This window comes from Notolepis coatsorum, assembly GCF_963971535.1.
Source record: "Notolepis coatsorum genome assembly, chromosome: 17".
Classification (NCBI taxonomy): Eukaryota; Metazoa; Chordata; class Actinopteri; order Aulopiformes; family Paralepididae; genus Notolepis; species Notolepis coatsorum.
Window position 1 is genome coordinate 45,646,059 of NC_140181.1, and position 20,967 is coordinate 45,667,025.

Genomic DNA, 20,967 nt, shown 5'->3' on the forward strand with positions numbered 1-20,967 from the left:
GAGCGACGCTCATACCCTCATCAGAGTGGGTGGTCGCCTACGCAGAGCCCCCAATCTACCGAATGACATTAAATACCCGATCGTATTGAACAGCCGACACAAGGTCACAGAGCTGATTATAAAGAAATACGATGAGGATGTACATCACGCAGGAGCAGAAAGAGTCTTCGCGGAAATCAGACGTCGTTACTGGATCCTACAAGGAAGAGAGGCGGTACGACGCTTCCAGCGAACATGTCTAGACTGCCGCAAGTGGCGCGCGCAGCCCAGCATACCAAGGATGGCTGACCTTCCTCCATGTCGCCTCCGAATCGGTGACAAGCCATTCCACTCAACGGGTATGGACTGCTTTGGCCCGCTGCACATAAAGAAAGGAAGAGGAACCGAGAAGCGGTGGGGTATTGTATTCAAATGCATGACCACCAGAGCGATACACATCGAGCTTCTCCCGACCATGAGCACAGACTCATTCCTTATGGCCTTCCGAAGATTCACATCACGGAAAGGAAGACCGTCTACCCTATTGTCCGATCATGGGACAAACTTCAAAGGCGGCGAAAGAGAGCTGAGAGAGAGCTTCCAAGCTATGGGCCCAGAACTTAAGACCCACCTCGCTCCAGCACAGGTTGATTTCCAATTCAACCCCCCAAACGCACCCCACTTCGGTGGCACTTGGGAACGAGAAGTGCGCTCCATAAAGACAGCCCTGTACGCAGTACTTGGGGCCCAGACTGTGGCGGAAGAAGTCCTAATGACAGTCCTCACGGAGATTGAGGGAGTACTTAACTCGAAGCCCCTCGGATATGTCTCCAGTGATGTGGCGGATATCGACCCAGTTACCCCCAACACACACCTGATGGGGCGGCTAGATCCTGCATTACCCCAGACAATGTACCGGCCTGAAGAAGCGAACGGCCGACGAATGTGGAGGTACAGCCAAGTATTAGCCGACAAGTTTTGGAACAGTTTCCTACTGCACTACCTACCGTCTCTACAGACCCGCCAGAAGTGGGTAAAGGAGAGAGACAATTTGACAGAAGGAACAGTCGTCATGATTATTGATCAATCACTGCCCAGAGCTATGTGGCCGGCCGGCCGCGTAAGCAAAGTGATCACCGGTGCCGACGGCAAGGTCCGAGCAGCTGAAGTGCTCGTCCAGGGTCGCACTTACACCCGTCCCGTGGCAAGGCTCATAGAACTGCCTCGACTCCCAGACACAATCGACGATGACCATGACCCTACAACCCTATGACTTTGTGAAGTTGACTGACCCCTACAGCAAACCCTTATGTGTAAATAGACAACGCGATTAATCTGTCTCTGTTTAACTGATTAGGTCTGGGACCTATTCAGGGGGTGGCTGTTGTGAAGGGCCAGATTAAACCGAATATATATATTTATTTATATATATATATTTAATTGTATTTGTATATTCTCTAATATTCCCTGATATCCCTTGTATATTCCTTGTACAATATGCATTGAATATCCATTCTAGCCTACTGAACATCCCATAATAGTCTCCATTCTACTATTGGTCGAGACCTTGGTGCCAGGCTGCCATACCCCTCAGACCCAGTTCAAACGTACCGCTCCACATGTACGAACAAGTCCTAGTTCCGCGTAGGAATCTGGCTACCGCACCACTAATGGGACTATTTGTTCATAGTGCGTATATATACTGCGCTACTAAAGTAGGACTTTCTTTTCAGTCCAGTTTCTTACCCTCCAATAGAGTCACAGACGTAAAGCCTCCCCGCGACGCCACGTGTGGGAGTAAGGCCAAGTTCGCCTACCATCGGTATTGAGACATCGTGTATATTAATATTTGAATAGTCATATTTGGCACTATATCGTCGAGTTGGACGTAGTCTATTAAGCGAATAATAGTCTGTTAATATATAGTGCTTCGTGCGGTGAGAATACTACCGTAGTCAGTACCCCATCGTTTCGGGCAGAGAACTGGCTGCTTACCCAGGGTGGTTGACCCCATGTGAAGCTGCACCCGAGGAGCCCCAGAGCCGACGAGCGAGTGGACCTGTATACCGGATTATTCTACCGACGACAGCCCGCCTTCCCAGGCACGGATTATGCTTTGTATACTTTGATTATTCCATGGATAAAGACCCCCGACACTGCCGTGTGTTGGAACCCCCCCCCCTGGAGAGGACGCAAGGTGAGGAGACGCTCTGCAAGACGAGGTCGCTTCACGTCTCTCCCCCGTGGACCGGAGAGAGCCGGCCCACAAAGAGTCCACCTGCTTTCATCTGTGGTCCAAGGATCGCCGGCGCATTGAACGGCACTACAGTGGGTTCACCTGGGATACCCTTGGCCGGACGAGGCAGCCGGATTCTACCCCCCCCCCCCCTCCTACTCCTGTCGGCTTACAAGCGACCGGATTAACCCCCTCTAGTGTATCTAGTATATAATCATTAAAGTATCATTGCTGTTATTCCTTAACTATTCCAGGTCGTATATTTACCACCTGCGCCTTCAGAGATTGGACATTCTCTATTGATATACCGACGAATACTCTTTGCCATAAAAGTGCATACTATTTCAATTCATAAATGTAATTAAGTGATTAAGTGCTTGTTCTACACACCATCGCTGTGTAGAAATAAAGACCTGTTTCGACTTCGTACATTTGTGTTGGATCCGTTTCATCTACGTGAGAGTGTTTATGATAGTATATTTATGCCGTGTACTGGGTGGCCGAATATTAAGTACAAAGGTAGTGGTAGTAAGTATCATATCTAGTAATACAGTCAGGGAATTGTACCCCTCAGTTACAATAATAATAATAATAATAATAATAATAATAATGATGATAATCATACACATATTTTATATCATTGGAAAGCCCTATAGTTGTTAGCTTCAAAATGGTACCAAATATGAGGTACTTTGAAAGACCCACTAACTAAATAATCCATCACAAACCCATGAAGGTCAAGCTCAGAATATGGTCATATATGGGCCCGTAGGATTAAAGTAGAGTGTGGTTAACCTTGTAACGTTAAGTAAACAACCATAACTTAACGCCACTCACCTTGGTGAAAACCAAAACGACAGTCATTGTGGAGCACATTGGTACTGGATCATGGACCCAACCACTAACAGAAACATTGTTTCCCTCCATACTTTTGTCTGCTTTCATCTGTTTTCTTTAGTAACATTAGAAGGATGCCTGGAAGTCAAGGTAGTTGCTTATATCTACTGCCTTGATAGTCTTTCAGTTGAAAAATCCCTCCTCTTGATAACATAAGGATTGATTGATTGATTTTATTTATACATAAACATATACAGAGTATTTGCTTTGTCAGGGATAGAAACGAAAAGTCCAGGACTTATTTCCATCGTTGTCCCTGGATCACGTCCAACATAGTATGCATAGGCTTTCCTCCATCTCGTCTCGGCTCTAAAGCCTATTTAAGCTTTCTTTCCCTTTTTTTAAGCAGCCCCTTAGCAGTGGGAAGATGATACAAAGAGAATGATACAAAGTACTTCATTGTGTTTGTTGTGACTCTAAATGTAGCAAAACACTTTAAATTTTTCCCCAGCAACACGACTTCAAAGCGAGTGAACAGCACATCAAAGGAACTCCAATGGGGCCAGCTCGAAGTTAGAGTTAACATCGATCCATGAGTTCGGTCCTCAGACTCAGGTTTGTTATCCACAAAAAGCATCTAATCCACAGTTGCCAAATCCACTGCGAGTCCACATACAGTCCCTTCAGTTTCTAGTCTGTTACAGACAGAAAGATTTAATCGTGGCTTCGTCCTCAAGGAAAAAAGCTTTACCCCTTTTCTTCCGAAGGTTTCAGGCCTCGATAGCAGGCAAGTCTTTGAATTCAGTTGAAAAATCACTCATCTTCATAACACAAGGATCACGTCCAACTGTTTCGGTTTATACCTTTTTCTCGTAACATGGTCTAAACTAGCACGGTAAGGACTTCACTCCATCTCTAATATAATCTAAACTAACACGGTAAGGGCTTCCCTCCATCTCTAATATAATCTAAATTAGCACAGTAAGGGTTTACCTCCATCTGTAATATAATCTAAATTAGCACGGTAAGGGTTTACCTCCATATGTAATATAATCTAAATTAGTATGGTAAGGGTTTACCTCCATCTTTAATATAAGCTAAACTAGCACGGTAAGGGCTTCCCTCCCGCTATAACCTTCTGTCGGGTGGCAGTGAAAGGGTTAACCGGCTGTCGTGTGGCAGTGAAAGGGTTAACATTCTGTGAATTGTCGCAGTGAAAGGGTTAACCGTTTTGGTAGTGCGGCAGTGAAAGGGTTAAGGGCTTCATTTGGGAGAAATCATTGGTGATTGTGTTCATGTCGATTCTACAGACATCCTCGGAATGAAATAATTATAATAATAATAAATACGACAATAATGTTGTATCATTAACAATTACGTTTGACATTTATAGTCATATTTTATATATTTATAATTGAATATTTTAATAATAATAATAACTTTATTTGTATAGCACTTTTCATACAGAAGTTGCAGTTCAAAATGCTTCACAACAGTAAAAAGTACAGGCATAAGCGAGCATAAAAAAGATAGAGAGGTAGCAAGGTAAGGTAAATCACAGTGTTTCACATTAGGATCTAGCATCCCAATAGGTTCTCTGTTTACAGTTTCATTCAGTAATACAAATAATAAAAATTGTTTAAAATGATTCGGTTTAAAACATTTCAAAAAATTATAAAATAGAATGGACATACAACAGGGTATTTAACATACAACAGAGCAGTGCATCAGTAAGAAGTAAAAAGTGTGATAAAATAGTTCAATTTTGAATTACAACAGAGCAGTGCATAGAACCGACACATGAATTTGATAGGAATTGTCATTTAAATGCCTGAGCAAAGAAATAGGTTTTAAGCTGTCTTTTGAAGATGTCTAGTGAGTTGGCTTCCCTGATGTTTTGGGGTAGTTTGTTCCATCGTTTTGGGGCATAGTTGATAAAGGCTGCATTACCAATCCTCCTTTGACTGTTTCTGGGAGCCTCTAGTAGTCCAGCAGCTGATGACCGCAGTGTTCTTGCTGGCCTGTAATTTATTAGAGTGTTGGCGATGTAGCTAGGTCCCTGTCCATTTAGAGCTTTGTATGTAAGGAGAAGGACCTTAAAGTCAATTCTAAATGTTACAGGAAGCCAGTGTAAAGCAGCTAAGACTGGACTAATGTGCTCTCTCCTTTTGGTTCTAGTTAGCAGTCGGGCTGCAGAGTTTTGGATTAGCTGAAGCCTCTCTGTGGTTTTCTTAGGGAGACCCGTGAAAAGTGCATTACAGTAGTCTAACCGGCTAGATATGAATGCATGAATTAGCTTCTCAGCATCGTTTTGATTAATAAATGGTCGTACTTTTGCTATATTTCTGAGATGGAAGAACGATGTTTTCGTCACTTTGTTAATATGAAAATTGAAGTTCAGTTCTGAATTTATGATAACCCAGAGACTAGTGACCTCAGATTTGATCCAAGGGGTTAGTCCTCCCAGGTTCTTTATTAAAGTTTCTTTTTTTGTTTTGGGGCCGATAATTAGAATTTCAGTTTTGTTCTTGTTTAGTTTCAGGAAGTTCTTACTCATCCATTTATTTATTGCCAGTAAGCAGTCTGTAATGGAGTTAATCACTGTATCATTTGGTTCAGCAGATATGTACAGTTGTGTATCATCCGCATAGCTATGGAAACCTACATTATGTTCTCTGATGATATCACCCAGCGGTAACATGTAAAGGGAGAAGAGTAAAGGACCTAAGCAACTCCCTTGTGCAACTCCATAGTTGTTGTCATATATCTCAGACATGTGGCCTCCTAGTTTAACATAGAATTTCCTAATAAAAACATAAAAAAAAAAAAAAACATAGAATTTCCTCCCTCTGATGTATGTTTTAAACCAGTTTAGCACATGTTCTGAGAAACCGACAAGGTTTTCAAGACGATCGATTAGAATATCGTGATCGATTGTGTCAAATGCTGCACTGAGATCTAGCAGGATAAGGATGGAGATCTTATTCTTGTCAGAGTTTAGCCTGAGGTCACTGATTATTTTGGTGAGGGCAGTTTCAGTGCTATGATATTTTCTGAATCCTGATTGAAATTCTTCTAAGATGTTGTTTTCTTCAAGAAAGGAATTAATTTGAACTGAAACTATCTTTTCAAGTACTTTACTAATGAATGGTAGGTTGGATATTGGATGATAATTTGCCATTACATTACTATCCAAGTTAGGTTTTTTTAGTAATGGCTTTATAACTGCTGTTTTAAAGGCATCTGGGAAAATACCAGTTCTAAGGGAAGTGTTTATGATATCTAGCACAGGGCTTGAAATACTAGTAAACACCCGTTTGAAGAAAGCTGTAGGTATAGGGTCAATGTCTGAGGTGGAGGAGTTACATTCTGAGACAGTTTTGGAGAGTACATCTAATGTGATGCATGTGAATCTTCTCATGGTTACATTGCGCGGTTTGCTGTAATCAGCTTTATTTCCATCATGAGTAATGCTGGCCCTGATCAAGGTTATTTAGTTGTTAAAGAATAGTGCAAGTTATTCACACTTAACCATTGATGACTGAGGAGGTGTAGGGGCAGTGTTGAGTAGTAGATTAATAGTGGAAAAAAGGATTCTGGAGTTTCCAGCGTTTTCTGTAATGATTTTAGAGAAGTAGTCTTTTCTTGCTAAGCAGATGGTTTTATTATGTAAGGGATATGAGGTCATTGTCGCAAAATAATTGACCGACACAGAGTTTAGAATACCGAGGCACCTCGCCGAGGTGTTCTAAACGTAGTGAAGGCCAATTATTTTGCGACAATGACCGAGTATAGCTATACATTATCCCGCTTATTACATGGCTAACTTACTAACAATATACCTAATTCATTTTACACCATCGACAAGATGAGATCAAATGCAGACGCAGTTCTGTTCTGTCGCTCCGCGCTGTCATCGCCGGCAGCTTCGCCGGCAGGTGTGTGAGTGGGTTTGATTGCTCCAGCTGCGAACAGCGGTCATTATTGCTCGGCAGAGGTCCGTTATCGAGTAATAATGGACCTCTGCCGAGCGCTATTGACCAATCACAATCAAGCATTTCGGCGAATGTTAAAACGCCATGTAATAAAAGCAGTTAAAGCATCTTTGTATATATCACAGCAGATGGTGGATTTTGTTTTTCTCCATTTTGGCTCCGCTGCACGACATTTCCTTTTTTCTTTGTTGACCGCATTATAGTTCAACCAGGGCGAGGCTCTGGTTTTCTTCTTTTTCGTTTTTATTGGGGCGACAGAATTTAATACAGATGACAGTGCATCGTTGAGATTTTCTACCATTTCATTTAAAGAGCTGTCATGATTGTGTGGTTCATGTAGTCTGATAAGATTAATGAACTTTGATTCATACCCAGTTTAATCACCATGTGCATGTTGTATGTTACATTTGTACTCTGGTTAGATGAAAAACTTATTTTCATTGTAATGTACTTGTGCTGTATAATGACAATACATTTTAATCTAATCTAATCTAATTTGATCAGTCGCAAATTTCTTTTGCGCTACCTGTTGAATATGTTTTGCACACTGTGCTATGGTTACACCTTATAAGGGGCTGGCGGGGCATTTCTGCATGCAAATGCAGGTGTACGAGAACATGCTTTCAGTTTAAGAATGAGTGATGTTCTTCATTCAGGGGAGCGTTGAAAACAAATACTTTATATACCATACGTTGTGTTAAAAGCACAAGCTGTTGGTTGTCCCTAATTTGGCACCTTCCAACACAAGTCTCCAAATTGTGCTGCAGCTGTATTAAAAAATACACATACTTTCATGTGTAGACTGATGCTGGCCGGCCTTCCTCTATAGAGTCACCAAACTACTGAGAGCCGTTTCAAATGGGAAGTGATTGGAAGGAAGGAGAAACTCCTCAACCCACATCATTATGAGGGGCACGTTGCATCCTCGGTAATTGAGCGAGGGACCTTGCCGTTGCTCTCGGATTTGTTTGTGTTGTGCTTTCAAGGTCTGCTGCGCCTCAAAAGGACAGACGCTTCTTTCCTTTTTTTGTGGCGGCTTGTCAACACGGCTCTCACTCCAGCGGAGCAGAAAAAGGGGTCCACTCCGCGTCCCGTCTGAGTGGCACGGCGCTCACGTTGCCCCTCAGAGGAGGCAAGAGGGGGAGGGTAATTATTATGACGGTAAAATTCTAACAAACATACATGCGAGGAACGTGGGGTGTGGTTTTCTGGACCGACGCAGCAGGGGCCGGTGCATCTATAGGCCAATCTGATATGATACTGTGAGATCTCCGAGGGGGCGACGTGATGAAAATAGGATTTTCCAAACGGGATCAATTATGAAGAATACCCTGAAGACTCTGGCAGGAGCACTCATTCAAGGGTATACTACGACTATGCTTGCACCTCATGGTACCAAAGCACCTCAAAGGCGCTAAAAACTAAATTACAAACATCACAAAACAAACTGGTCAGACTACTGCTTGACCTTACTCCTAGAACCCACCTCACCCCTGCCCACTTTGACAACCTAGGATGGCTTAGAGTAGACGATAGAGTACAGCGACTTGCAATGGGCCTGGTCTACAAGATACACTACACCACTAAGGTACCCATGTACATGTCAAAATACTTCCCAAAGGTCCGTGAATACCACGACCACAACACCAGAGGGAGCTCCACAAATCATGTCAAACCCAGATTCGGCTCAAACAACGGACAAAACACGTTTCGCAATTATGCCACATCAATGTGGAACGCCCTACCCACAGCTGTAAAGGAATATGAATCCCTACCCACCTTCAAAATCACTCTCAAAGAGCACCTACGGGAGACTGCAATTCAAAACTGGCAAATACCCCCCATACTATAATAAACAAAACAAAACAAAACTAAAACTAATAAAAAACGAAACCAACAGTACATTTTTTTTATTTCTTTTTTATAATTTTTTTGCATTTTTACAGCTTTATTGGTCACGCAGGACCGACAGAGGAGAGGGCGAACGGGAAGAGAGGTGGGGAGGACATGCGACAAATAACGACGGGAGCTGGGATCGAACCCGGGTCGGCCGCGTAGGTGCGCAAGGCACTATGGTATGCACCACGAGGGCGCCCCAACAGTAAACATTTTTAAACAATGCATTTTTTTAATGAAACTAGCAAACCCACTCTGGAAACTAATCGAAATTAAACTGAATTGAATTTTTTTTAAATAATAAATAAGAATAAAAACGAATGAAAAATACAAAACTATAATAATCCTGATGCTTTGCTCCATGTAAATAGTATTGACACATGTTGAGTGGGTGGAAAAAGCCAGTAATAGAAATGTGGGCCCATGTGACTGCTGGCTCGTTGAGTAGTACACAACTAATCAGTATAAGTTTGACAAATTTTGTGGGCTCGACAAATTGTCAGTTTTTCGATATACAGAAAGATAGTTTGTTTAAGAAGTGTTAAACAGTACGACACACCAACTGCAGGCATATAATAACCTAAAAATAAATGGATGGCCAAAATCTCTCTTGCATGTTATTTTAAAGAGTCTGTAGCAATGCAGAGAGCTGGGCTCGATACCAGCATATCCTGCGTTAGTGGCGAGCGCCTTGCCCACTGTGCCACTCAGCCGCCCTAATACAGGATACATTTGTATGAAATGCTTCTTTCTGTTTTGCTCCTGAGTGTGCTAGTTAAAAATAGATAATTATAAAAAGTATAATAAGTATAAAATAGAAAGTCAAGTACTTAAACAAGTGTAAACAAGACAGAAATGTTCAATATACATATGTACATATACAATGCAGAGTAGTTACATTACAATATAAATGGGATGAGGTAGCTTGTGGTGCCACCTTGTGGTGGTAAGGTAATGTGCAAGGCTTGGCTATGTGCAATTGGGTATGAGTTGCCAATAAATATAAAGTGTGTTAGTGTCTAAAGTGTGTAAAGTGGGTGCTACAGTGAGTTGTCCATTTAAAGTGGGTGTGTACGTGTGGGTGTGTACATGTGGGTGTGTGTGCTGTGAGTGTGTTTGATGGTTTGTTACATAGTGTTAATTGTCATTGAGCATCCTGATGGCCTGGGGATAGAAGCTCTTTCTGAGTCTCTCTGTGCTTGCCATGAGACTCCGGTATCGCTTGCCTGACCGCAGCAGTTCAAAGAGGCAGTTGTTTGGATGGCTAGAGTCTTTTATTATTCTCTTCGCCTTGTTCTTGCAGCGCTTGTTGTAAATGTCTGAAGCTGAATCCCACCTCCAATTGTGCGTTCGGCTGAACGGGCCACTATTTGTAGTCTGCTATGGTCTTGTGCGGTGCTATTCTCAAACTACGAGGTGATATTGCCAGTCAGGATGCTCTCTATTGTGCATGAGGATTGCATATTTTAGGATTGCTCTTTACTGACACAGTAGGACGAGTGAGACGTTTCTGATGGGTTGTCGATCCTAAGCGAGCAGGGGGTTGGCTACATGTGGTTCCAGCTGTAAGGATTGTAACCACTGCTACACCATCTCTGGGGGCTGTTGTCTTACATGGTAAGTTGGGGGCCAAGGCAAACTTGGAGGTCTTGCAGGTCAGGCACCAGGGTTATTTTTCATTATGTTTTTATTTTTCCTAATTTTTCTTTTCAATTGGTTTCCAAAGTGGGTTTAGTTTTATTGTTTAAAGATTTTTTGTTTTAGTTGAGTTTTTATTATTGATTTATTTGTCAGGGGCAGAATGTGTATTTTGTAATATTATACAGCTTTACAAAGACAACAGGATACAAGCAAAACAAGGCACACAAACAATACAAGACATTACCCCGGGAGCTGTAGGTGAAGGCAAATGCTGCTTCCTATGCATTGTGTTTGAAAATACAGCTATTACCATGTTGGCAGGTTCCTTTCAGCTGTGGCTTTATTACCTATGTTCTCTAAATTTGCATTGTGGATATAGTCTTTTTATGTGAATTTATGCAATGGAATTCATGCAAAGGAGAGTAAGGGAGAGCTAGATAGAGAGAGAGAGGCTGATTAAGAGATAAAGTGCTAGACAGCACAGCAAAACACATCCAAAAACATTTAGAGCATGCGTCTTTGATGTCCCCCCCGTAATTGTGCCCCCCCCCCCCCCTCAAATGTAATACTTCACTTTGTGAAGGCAATTGACATTCCATCCATTCTCAATAAACATTATGCACCAACGCCTCCTCTATAGCTTGCCATTTTGACAAATTAAACCAAATTGACAAATATATATATTATATATATTTTTTTTATCTACTTTTTCTCCCAATTTTTTTTTTCTCCCATCCCAATTTTCTTATTATCCAATTCTACCCTCCCCTGTCTCGAACGTTGTTAGACCATGCCTCCCACTGGTCGGCTGCAATGTGGACCAAGCCTTGCATCACGTATCCCCTCCAGTACACGAGGAGGCAGCTGTCGCATCTTTTCACCTGTACAGCGCGATCTCTCAGTGGCGAGGAGTAACGCGTGGGAGGCTCACGCTGCCCCCGTTGCTTCCTGATTCTGCTGTACAGGCACACCAACCGACCTGTAGGAGTCGCTGTCCACAACGTCCGATCCCCACCCACTGGCTTTCCCACCCCCTAATACTGCCAATTGTATTAGTATGAACGACCAGCCAAGCCGGAAGCAACGCCGAGAGCTGGGCTCGAACCCAGCATCTCCTGCGTTAGTGGCGAGCGCCTTGCCCACTGCGCCACTTAGCCGCCCCTCATGAGTAGAAGTTCTTAAGGATCTTCTGACTCACTTGGAACTTCCCTAGGCGCCTAAGGAAGTAGAGGCGTTGCCGTGCCTTCTTGATAACACTGTCAATGTGTGTGGTCCATGTCAAGTCCTCGGATATGTGGACTCCGAGGTACTTAAAACTGTTCACTCTCTCAACCGGTGCCCCGTCGATGCTGAGGGGGCTGACCCCTGACCCCCGACCTCCTAAAGTCCACAATCATCTCTTTTGTTTTGCTGATGTTCAGGGAGAGGCTGTTCTCTTGACACCATCCGGCTAGAACCTTTACCTCTTCTAGGTAGGCCCTCTCGTCGTTTGCAGAGATCAGGCCCACCACTACTGTGTCGTCAGCAAATTTGATGATTGTGTTGTTGTTCCACTGTGCCACACAGTCATGTGTGTACAGGGAGTAGAGGAGGGGACTCAGAACACAGCCCTGGGGGGCCCCTATGTTGAGAGTGATGGATGAGGAGGTGCAGTTGCCTGCTCTCACCACCTGGGGTCTGCCCGTCAGGAAGTCCAAGACCCACTGGCAGAGGTCATAGTTCAAGCCCAGGTCCCTGAGCTTGGCTATGAGTTTGGAGGGGACTATGGTATTGAATGCTGAGCTGTAGTCGATGAATAGCATTCTCACATAGTTCCCCTGCCTCTTGTCCAGGTGTGATGCTGCTGTGTGCAGCACATGGGCTATGGCGTCCTCCGTGGACCTGTTGGGGCGATATGCAAATGGTTCCAGGTTGATGGGGAGGGAGGAACAGATGTAGCCCTTCACTAGCTTCTCAAAGCACTTCATGGCTATGGAGGTGAGAGCTACAGGGCGGTAGTCGTTGAGGCAAGCAGGCTTGAATTTTTTTGGCTACAGGGATAATGGTGGACTTCTTCAGTGACTAGAAGTTAACTTTGTTTAAGACCGAGCTGTAATCTGTATTTATGCAATCAGTATTTAGATAATGAAATGTAATGTGTAATGTAATAATGGAACACTACAACAGTATTTTTGGTGTCTTATAAACCCATGAGGGTTGGGCACTTTGTGTGCATGACATGAATATAAAAGAATCAGCTAAGGTAACATCATTAAAACTACATGCTAGATGAAGCCAGTGGGGTGTTAGTCTCCATTATGGCAAAAATCATAATGACGATTATTTTTAATGGTATTTAAATCACGATTATTAAACACGATTACTCATTGATTTGAGAACATCATATGCCGACAAATTTCTTTTACCTTTCTTCTCGACCAAAGGCTGCCTTTCTGTCATCTTCTACATCTTCTTACCAAAGGCCTTTTTAAAATAACTGGAGAAATACGGGTATGCTGCATTTACAACACATGACAAACTGAGAACAACACGGCATGTGGCACAATCATCTTTTTATCTCGATTATCTTGTTTTCATGATCATGGGACTGGATGAATCGCCCAGCCCGAGGTGTTAGCACTCTGGGCAGGTGGGAATAGAGCTGGGTGATAGGGCTACATCTTTTTCACTGGTCTATCAGCTGATAACAATGATGACTGAGGCTGATATACAGTGTGGGCTGGGAAATATAACAACATTTATCATTTATTTTGTGTTATTGTATCATTATTTTTGGTGTGAATTCTAATACACAATTCTGTTGTCTAAAAGGCAAATATTTTTAAGTTATTATATAAGTTATTTATAAGTTTTTATTTTCTGAAATATGTGAGTATGTTCACTGAAAATGATTGTTTCAGTTTGATATCACACCAGCCATTAACATTCTCCATGTTCCATATTGCCCTGACCTACAGTATATGAGATATATATTTAAAGGTTAAATTCTGTGAGCGTATGGCCTGCAGACAGCGGGCTGGAGGGTTCACTGTGGTTTAATGTGTGATTAAAGACCCTTCCGCTAACTCACTCCCCTGTACCACTGTTTTATGAATTATGTATGTTGCTTTTGTAATGGGAAATATTAAAGGACTAAACGATGAGCCGTTTACAAATCATTCTGAGTCATTATTAATAATAAGAACGTTTATTTCACCGTGGCCACAAATGAAAGGACAGTTTATAGTCAGAGACAATATGTTAACACATTAGTGTCTGGCCGCTTAATTATTTAAGGTAACCAACTTGCGTCTAGCCACGCCCCCGCGGCGACGCGGCAGAGCTCTGCCGCGGAGCTCTGCCGTGGCAGCATTATGTAGCCGTAATTCCCCCTCTTTTAACATCGATGGTTAGCTCAACTGGTTCGCCGCCTTGCTGTGGATCCTGCGGTGCGTTGGTGACAAGTTCGAATCCCTTCAATTTTTTTTTTTTTTTTTTTAACGTGTCACGTGCAGAAGAGAAGTTGCCATAACAGCCAACCATCATTAGTGTCTCTTTGCAAATGTCCAGACGGTGGTCGAAGGACTCAATAGTACAATGTCCAGTCTCTGGTTTTGTGAAGGCCGGAGCAGCTGCACCATATTTTCTCTAACCACCAAGCTGAAAAATAGAATCACAAAAAAAAACAGGAGAGTATCTCGCCAAAAAGAGCATTTCCCATACAAACTTATTCAAAACAAACAATTCCCATAAAACTCTTTCAGTAGCGAAGAACAGATAACAGCAAGAAACAAAAACAAAATTTACAGACTCTTCACAAAGAATGAAATATAATCTCAGGGAAGTCACACATAACCCAAGTTTACCATTGCAATGTACAGCACATTCAAAAACATCTTCATTCTGAACCAAGTTCAGTACATTATTACCTAATATCTTTTAGATGATACCGCAATATCTGTATGTGTTTGGTTCAAACTTGCCTCATTTATCATCTGTGACAAATCCCGCAGCGGTCTCTCCTCCTTCCTCTGCCCGCAGTCCAAACACCCCCCTCTGCAGTCCATGGCTCTGATGCAAGGAGCGGCCCGGTGAATGGCCCAGACCGGCTGGCTTAGATCTTTGTCATCAGCTGATGCTCAATGAGTCTGGTCGAAAGCCTGATGGAAGCTGTCTCTTAGATCTCTATCTCTGGACCACCGATACTATCAGGCTGGGGTCAGCTGTCGGTTGATGTTCTTAGCGTCCCATCAGCTGGGTGTATGCGTTCACCAGCCGATAGGCCTAGTTCTGCAGCAGACTGGGACAGCTTACTTTCTCAGTAATCAGTTCAGTAGAATAGCTGGGCCAGCACTTGTCTCCCTGTGCTAGAACAGTGGGCCTCAGCCTCCTTTCTCAGTGGTCAGCTGTCAGCCGTGTCCTAGCTGCGTCCCATAGCTGAGTGTCCTCTCCTCGGGTAGCAGTGGGCATTTGGACCGGCACAGGAGACTGAAGAGAGACACACCCAGCGAGAACTCACAAAAGAAAAAGAGAGAGAGAAAAAAAAATTAAAAACTGTCCGGTAACATTTCAACTCAGCTCCAATGAGCAGGGCAGTTTCCTAAGTCATGACAACAAAAACAAATGTCCCTTAGAGTCTCGTTGAAGCCCACACCACACCCCTCTCACACATCTGGGACGTACCAATACCTGAAAAAACTACAGAAAAACCACCAAAAACAATCTAGAGAATTTATGCCAATAAGCTGGTTCATCACAAAATGGAGTAACGGAATATTACACCAGAAATGCAATGGTAGGCATGTCCAAGAACATATCTTCCCATATTATGTAATATAACTGTTTGACCATGACACATTCCCAGTGACTCGATGTGGCCCGACAGTGGGTAATGTACAAGTTAACATCTCTTGCAGTTAACATCTTTTGCTTTGAAATCAAATAACGATTTCACAACGCAATGGCTCCTATACAAATTTATTTGCTACCAAATAATCCCCCGATTCTTGAAAACATCACCTCTTCTTTTTTAGATCTGTTATTTCTATCACTTTAACCTTGCAACCCTTCTTGGAATCCTTTACCAATCTTGATCATCTTGATAGTAAATGATGTCTACTCGTTGAGTGCATTTAAAGAGTTTCATTGTCTCTTGCAAAGTGGAAAAAGCAAAGTAATACATAGACTCTGTGTTTAACTGTAACCTAAACAAAAGGACAAGTGCTACGAAGTAACCCTGAAAAGTGTTCGAGCTTAGACGTCCAATCTGTAATTCAACAAGTTTTAAGTAGTCAGCCATACTATTGTTGGAATACGTAATGTACATTTCATAAATAAACCTCTTTAATTAACTGCACCTCATCTCTCTGTCTGCTCCAGTAGATTCAAACTGCAAAAGTCCACAACGAACGCTGGGTTCCTCAGCTCCGTCCTAAATCAACACCTCCCTGCCTTCCCAATCTACGCCACTAGATGATAGTAGAGCCCTGGAATCACTATTCCCCTATGGGCAATGGACATTTTTCAGCACTACCTCACTTCCCCCTTAGATGGCGGCCAAACTCAGTCTCCAGACCCTAAAAGCAGAAAACAACACCGGCAGTTTTCTGTACACTCGACCCTTGTGTTTTCTATTAGTCTACGACCTTCTCCACACCCATATCTGTCCCTGTTTGTTATCTTCTGTCGTGACACCAGCAGCTAACCGATACCCACTCCGCGCTCTCATCTTCATCCCAGGTTGACCCCCAGCGCGCGCCAGTTCTTCTGGTGACGTGTCTTCTGAAGACCCTGCCTATCTGTCAGGTGTGATAATTAAACCTATTTAATAACTGCACCTCATCTCTCTGTGCAATTCTTATTTAACCCATTGTATAATTAAACTCTATTTAATTAACTTGTATATCAATATTCTAGAGACCTATGGAATCACTCTGTCATCTTCCTGATAAAACTCCCCTTCACTACCCCCAGCGCGCGCCAGTTCTTCAAACATTTGCCTGCATTATCCCACTGTCCCCCCTAGATGGTGGCAACCTCAGTCTAGAGTATTTTAGCTGACGTCACTCCCTGACTCTTATCCGTCAGCCTCCTCCTAGGTGGCCTCTGGGTGGCCATCTTGTCTGCTCAATCTAATGGCTACTGTTTCTTGGAAGAGCGTTGTTATGTCAAATGATGTTCTGGCCAGGAATGTAAACATTCTGCCCTGCTAACACGGTCTTCAAAACAAACAATCTGCCTCTCGCCTATTTACTCACCTCGCCATAGCAACGACAGGCCCGCCCCTCTTCTGGTTACTAGGTGCCGCTGCCATGACAACTGCTTATAACCTTTCACACCATTAAAACGTTTCATTACTGTAAAAAAAACTCCATCGCCCTGCTCCTGTATCTCCTGCCCCGCCGTTATCTTTGTTGATGTACTGGGGAATTCAAAACATTCCCTGCTCAGTGTGCTGCTATTTAGTGACTCCTGCTCGCTCTGAACCACCGTTCTATCACCCTCTTCTTTTTTTTTAAATACTTTATTTCTCAGTTTACTAGACAAGAACAGACAAACAAAAAGGAGGAGACAGAACAAAAATAAACAGACATAACAAAACTAAAAAAAACTAAAAAGACTGCCAGACAGGAAAATAAAATAACAGTGTGACTTAACTCAAAGCATTAAAGTGTGTTGTATAGCCAGGTGTTACAAGGTGCAGGTCAAACATGATATACAGGGGTGAGTCTCTGCAGAATGCAGTTATTTGTCCTTCAGATAGTCAATGAATGGGCTCCATATGTCCGACCCTCTTCTAAGCCAAGCACATTTCGACCCTCTCTGACCTGTCACCGTTAGATGCGGTCCTAAATTATTATAATGATGACAATGGTGTCCATGTCTGTGTCACGACTAATGCTGGCCTTATTGAAGTTATTTTGTTATTGAAGAATAATGCTAGTTCTTCACATTTTGATGCAGATGACTGTATGACCGTCTTCTGGGTGCAGTTCCCTTTCTCACAATGAAAAAGAGTTGGGGCCTCATGGACAAAGTTACATGTCTAAATCGTTATCACGGCATGCTTTTATGGTCAATGTAATGTATTTAGCGTATGCTTGAAATAACATCTAATGCCTGAAGCTGTCATTCTTGTCTCTATGTGGCTTCTTGTTTAAGTTTCAGGAATTTTTCCAACTTCTTTTAAACACGCTATAGTACAGCCGCTAATTCTGGTACTGGTAATCATACTGCTTAGTATAAGTACATGGGGTTCCTGTTAAATATACTGCTTAGTATAAGTACATGGGGTCACTATTAAATATACGGCAAACTGTATTTTAGGACCCTTTCTTGCTTCTTTCCAAGCCCCCTTCTCTGAACTGAACAACTACATGATGCCCTTCCTTGTATGAGTTTTCCTGTGTTTCTTCAGACTTCCATTCTGACTGAACCCTTTACCACAAACTGAACAACTAAATTGTTTCTCTCCTGTATGAGTTATCATGTGTGTCTTCAGATCTCTTTTATGACTGAACCCTTTCCCACAAACTGAACAACTAAATTGTTTCTCTCCTGTATGAGTTATCATGTGTCTTCAGATCTCCCTATGTAGAATTTTATTGGCGCACACACAAAGCATGATAATAAAGGTGCAATCTTGTGGGATACATTTGACAATCAACCCAAAACCAGCAGCATAATCACTGATTATTACACAAGGACTTTTTTACTTTTACTCAGAAGTGTGTCTTACTAGTTATGCTATACTGGCCAGTATGACTTACTGCCATAGTGAAGCGTCTCTCTATATCAGTTTATAAACCAAATATACATTGAAAAACTCTCTGATTCCCCCCTTGATTCTAATCACCCTTCAGAATCATAAATCATTATTTGGTTTTTCAATTAATTATACCCAAAAATAGACTCCTAAAAATTAGGGCCCCTCCGTCTGCTCCCATTATACCTGTCTCAATGTATAGCAAAAATTTACCCTTGGCCCATGATGGAATGAGTTTAAGACCCCTGGGCCCTCATTCATCAACCTGACTTACGCACAGATTTGTGCTTAACCTGTGCGTACGATCATTTCTAAGCAAAGAGTGGGATTCATCAATTTCAACTTGAACTTGACTCCGTGCTTACGTGTACGCACAGGTCAGAGCACACTTAGCTGACGCCCAGTGGTAGAATATCGTTACTACGCACAAACGCTCCTCAGTACATGCATTCGTTCCAACGCGGAAATAAAGACACTGCACTGGCCGTGTTCTGTATGACCCCCGTAATTCATTATAGTTCATTGTGAAATAGCGATATTAGTGTAATTATTGTCAAACCCTAAATAGCATGTGGAATAGGTCTTTCTCTCCGAATGAATGCAGGTTTATATATATAGCGTTATGGGGTGCACTGACTGCGCTCGCAGGAACTGTTTTCAGAGATAGCATCAGATAGGGATGAATGAGGGGCAGTCTAATTGCAGAGAGAACATAATATTAACTAGAGTCCACTACCCGAGACACCTCCTTCATTTGTACCGCAATTTGGGACCCAAATTGGAGCTACGAGCTTAAAAGCTTTTCCGTGCTTATTTGATCAAGGTCCAGCTGCAGAGCCGGAGAGACAGACAGCAGAGAGACAGACAGACAGACAGATAGACACTGTTCCACAGTGTGTGTGTGTGACCACTAGTCTCCTAGTAGAGACCCCCCCCTCTGGACCACCTCCCAGTAGAGACCCCCCCCCCCCCTCTGGACCACCTCCTAGTAGAGACCCCCCCCTCTGGACCACCTCCCAGTAGAGACCCCCCCCCCCCCCCTCTGGACCACCTCCTAGTAGAGACAAGTTTTCTGAAATGTATGTTTATATATGCAAATGAGGCACTTCCCCATTAAATATGTGGACATTTATGGATGCAATAAGGCAAAATGAAGTAAAATGAACAACTAAATGTGTGTTATTGACGTTTTATTGTCACTAGTTTCATAGAAGACATGTTTAGGAAGCAAAATATAACAGAATCTCAAAATCAACAAAAAAGGTATATTTGCCTATTCACCTGCAGCCTTAATCCTCATCTTCGTCTTCTTCCTAGAGAAGTCTCTACTAGGAGGTGGTCCAGAGGGGGGGGGGGGGGGGGGGGGGGGCTGAGTCTCTACTATTAGACTAGTAGTCACACACACACGCACGCACGCACGCACACACACACACTGACACACACACACACTGACACACACACACACACACACACACACACACACACACACACACACACACACACTGTGGAACAGTGTCTGTCTGTCTGTCTGTCTCTCTGCTGTCTGTCTCTCTGCTGTCTCTCTCAAAATAGTATAAGTGCTATCTTGGCCCTGAGAGTTGCTCTCCGGCTCTGCAGCTGGACCCTCTCAAATCAGCACGAAAAAAGCTATAAGCTTATAAAACAATTTAATATGCTAAACTTTGTTTTTAAATTCTTTAATTCACTTTTGTTTATTTCATAAGGATTTTCCCGGCATAATGATACCTGCCCCGACCAGATCCGTGACTCTGTTGCGATACAGATGAATTATCTACTCAGAAAGCTTATAAAACAATTTAATATGCTAAACTTTGTTTTTAAATTCTTTAATTCACTTTTGTTTATTTCATAAGGATTTTCCCGACATAATGATACCTGCCCCGACCAGATCCGTGACTCTGTTGCGATACAGATGAATTATCTACTCAGAATAGTATTATAAAGTGGCTATCTTTTATGCTGTAGATCACTGCTGGTATGTATGTGCGTGCAGAACCTTTATTTCAGCGGGGACTGTAGTATTTATTTGACGTTACTGTACAATATATGTGTATTAAAATACGGAGCTGTCTTTTATTGTATTATAATAATTATTAATATTAAAAATAGATTAAGAAAGGCATTCTTATTCCAGCATGCATTAATGACACTAGGCAACGGCAAAACAGTGGTTAATGGTCTTTATTAGTGTTTGCGGTGTCCAGGCAGCAATGGTCTTTTAGGAAGTTAATAGGTATAATATCCGACAGTGTACAACACCCTCGGTTTAGTCCATTCTTCCACATTTCATGGGGGTGTCCATTACCGTATATGGTTAATCGGGGCGGTTTTGGTATGCAAATACGTGAAAGTGTGCACGAGCCTCGGCGCAGGGCCAAGGTGAGATTCATCATGACATGTGTGCGTAGAACCTGCGTACGCACGTGTGATGAATCCCGATTTTCCTGTGCGTACACTGATTCTACATTCTGTGCTTACGTGTGAAAATAGAACATATTCTACGCACACGTTGATGAATGAGGGCCCTGGTCTATCCCTTTAAAAAAAAAATTACTTTTACTCATAAGTGTGTTTTTGGCCAGCTACCTTGTACCCACTTATACACCTGCACTGCATAC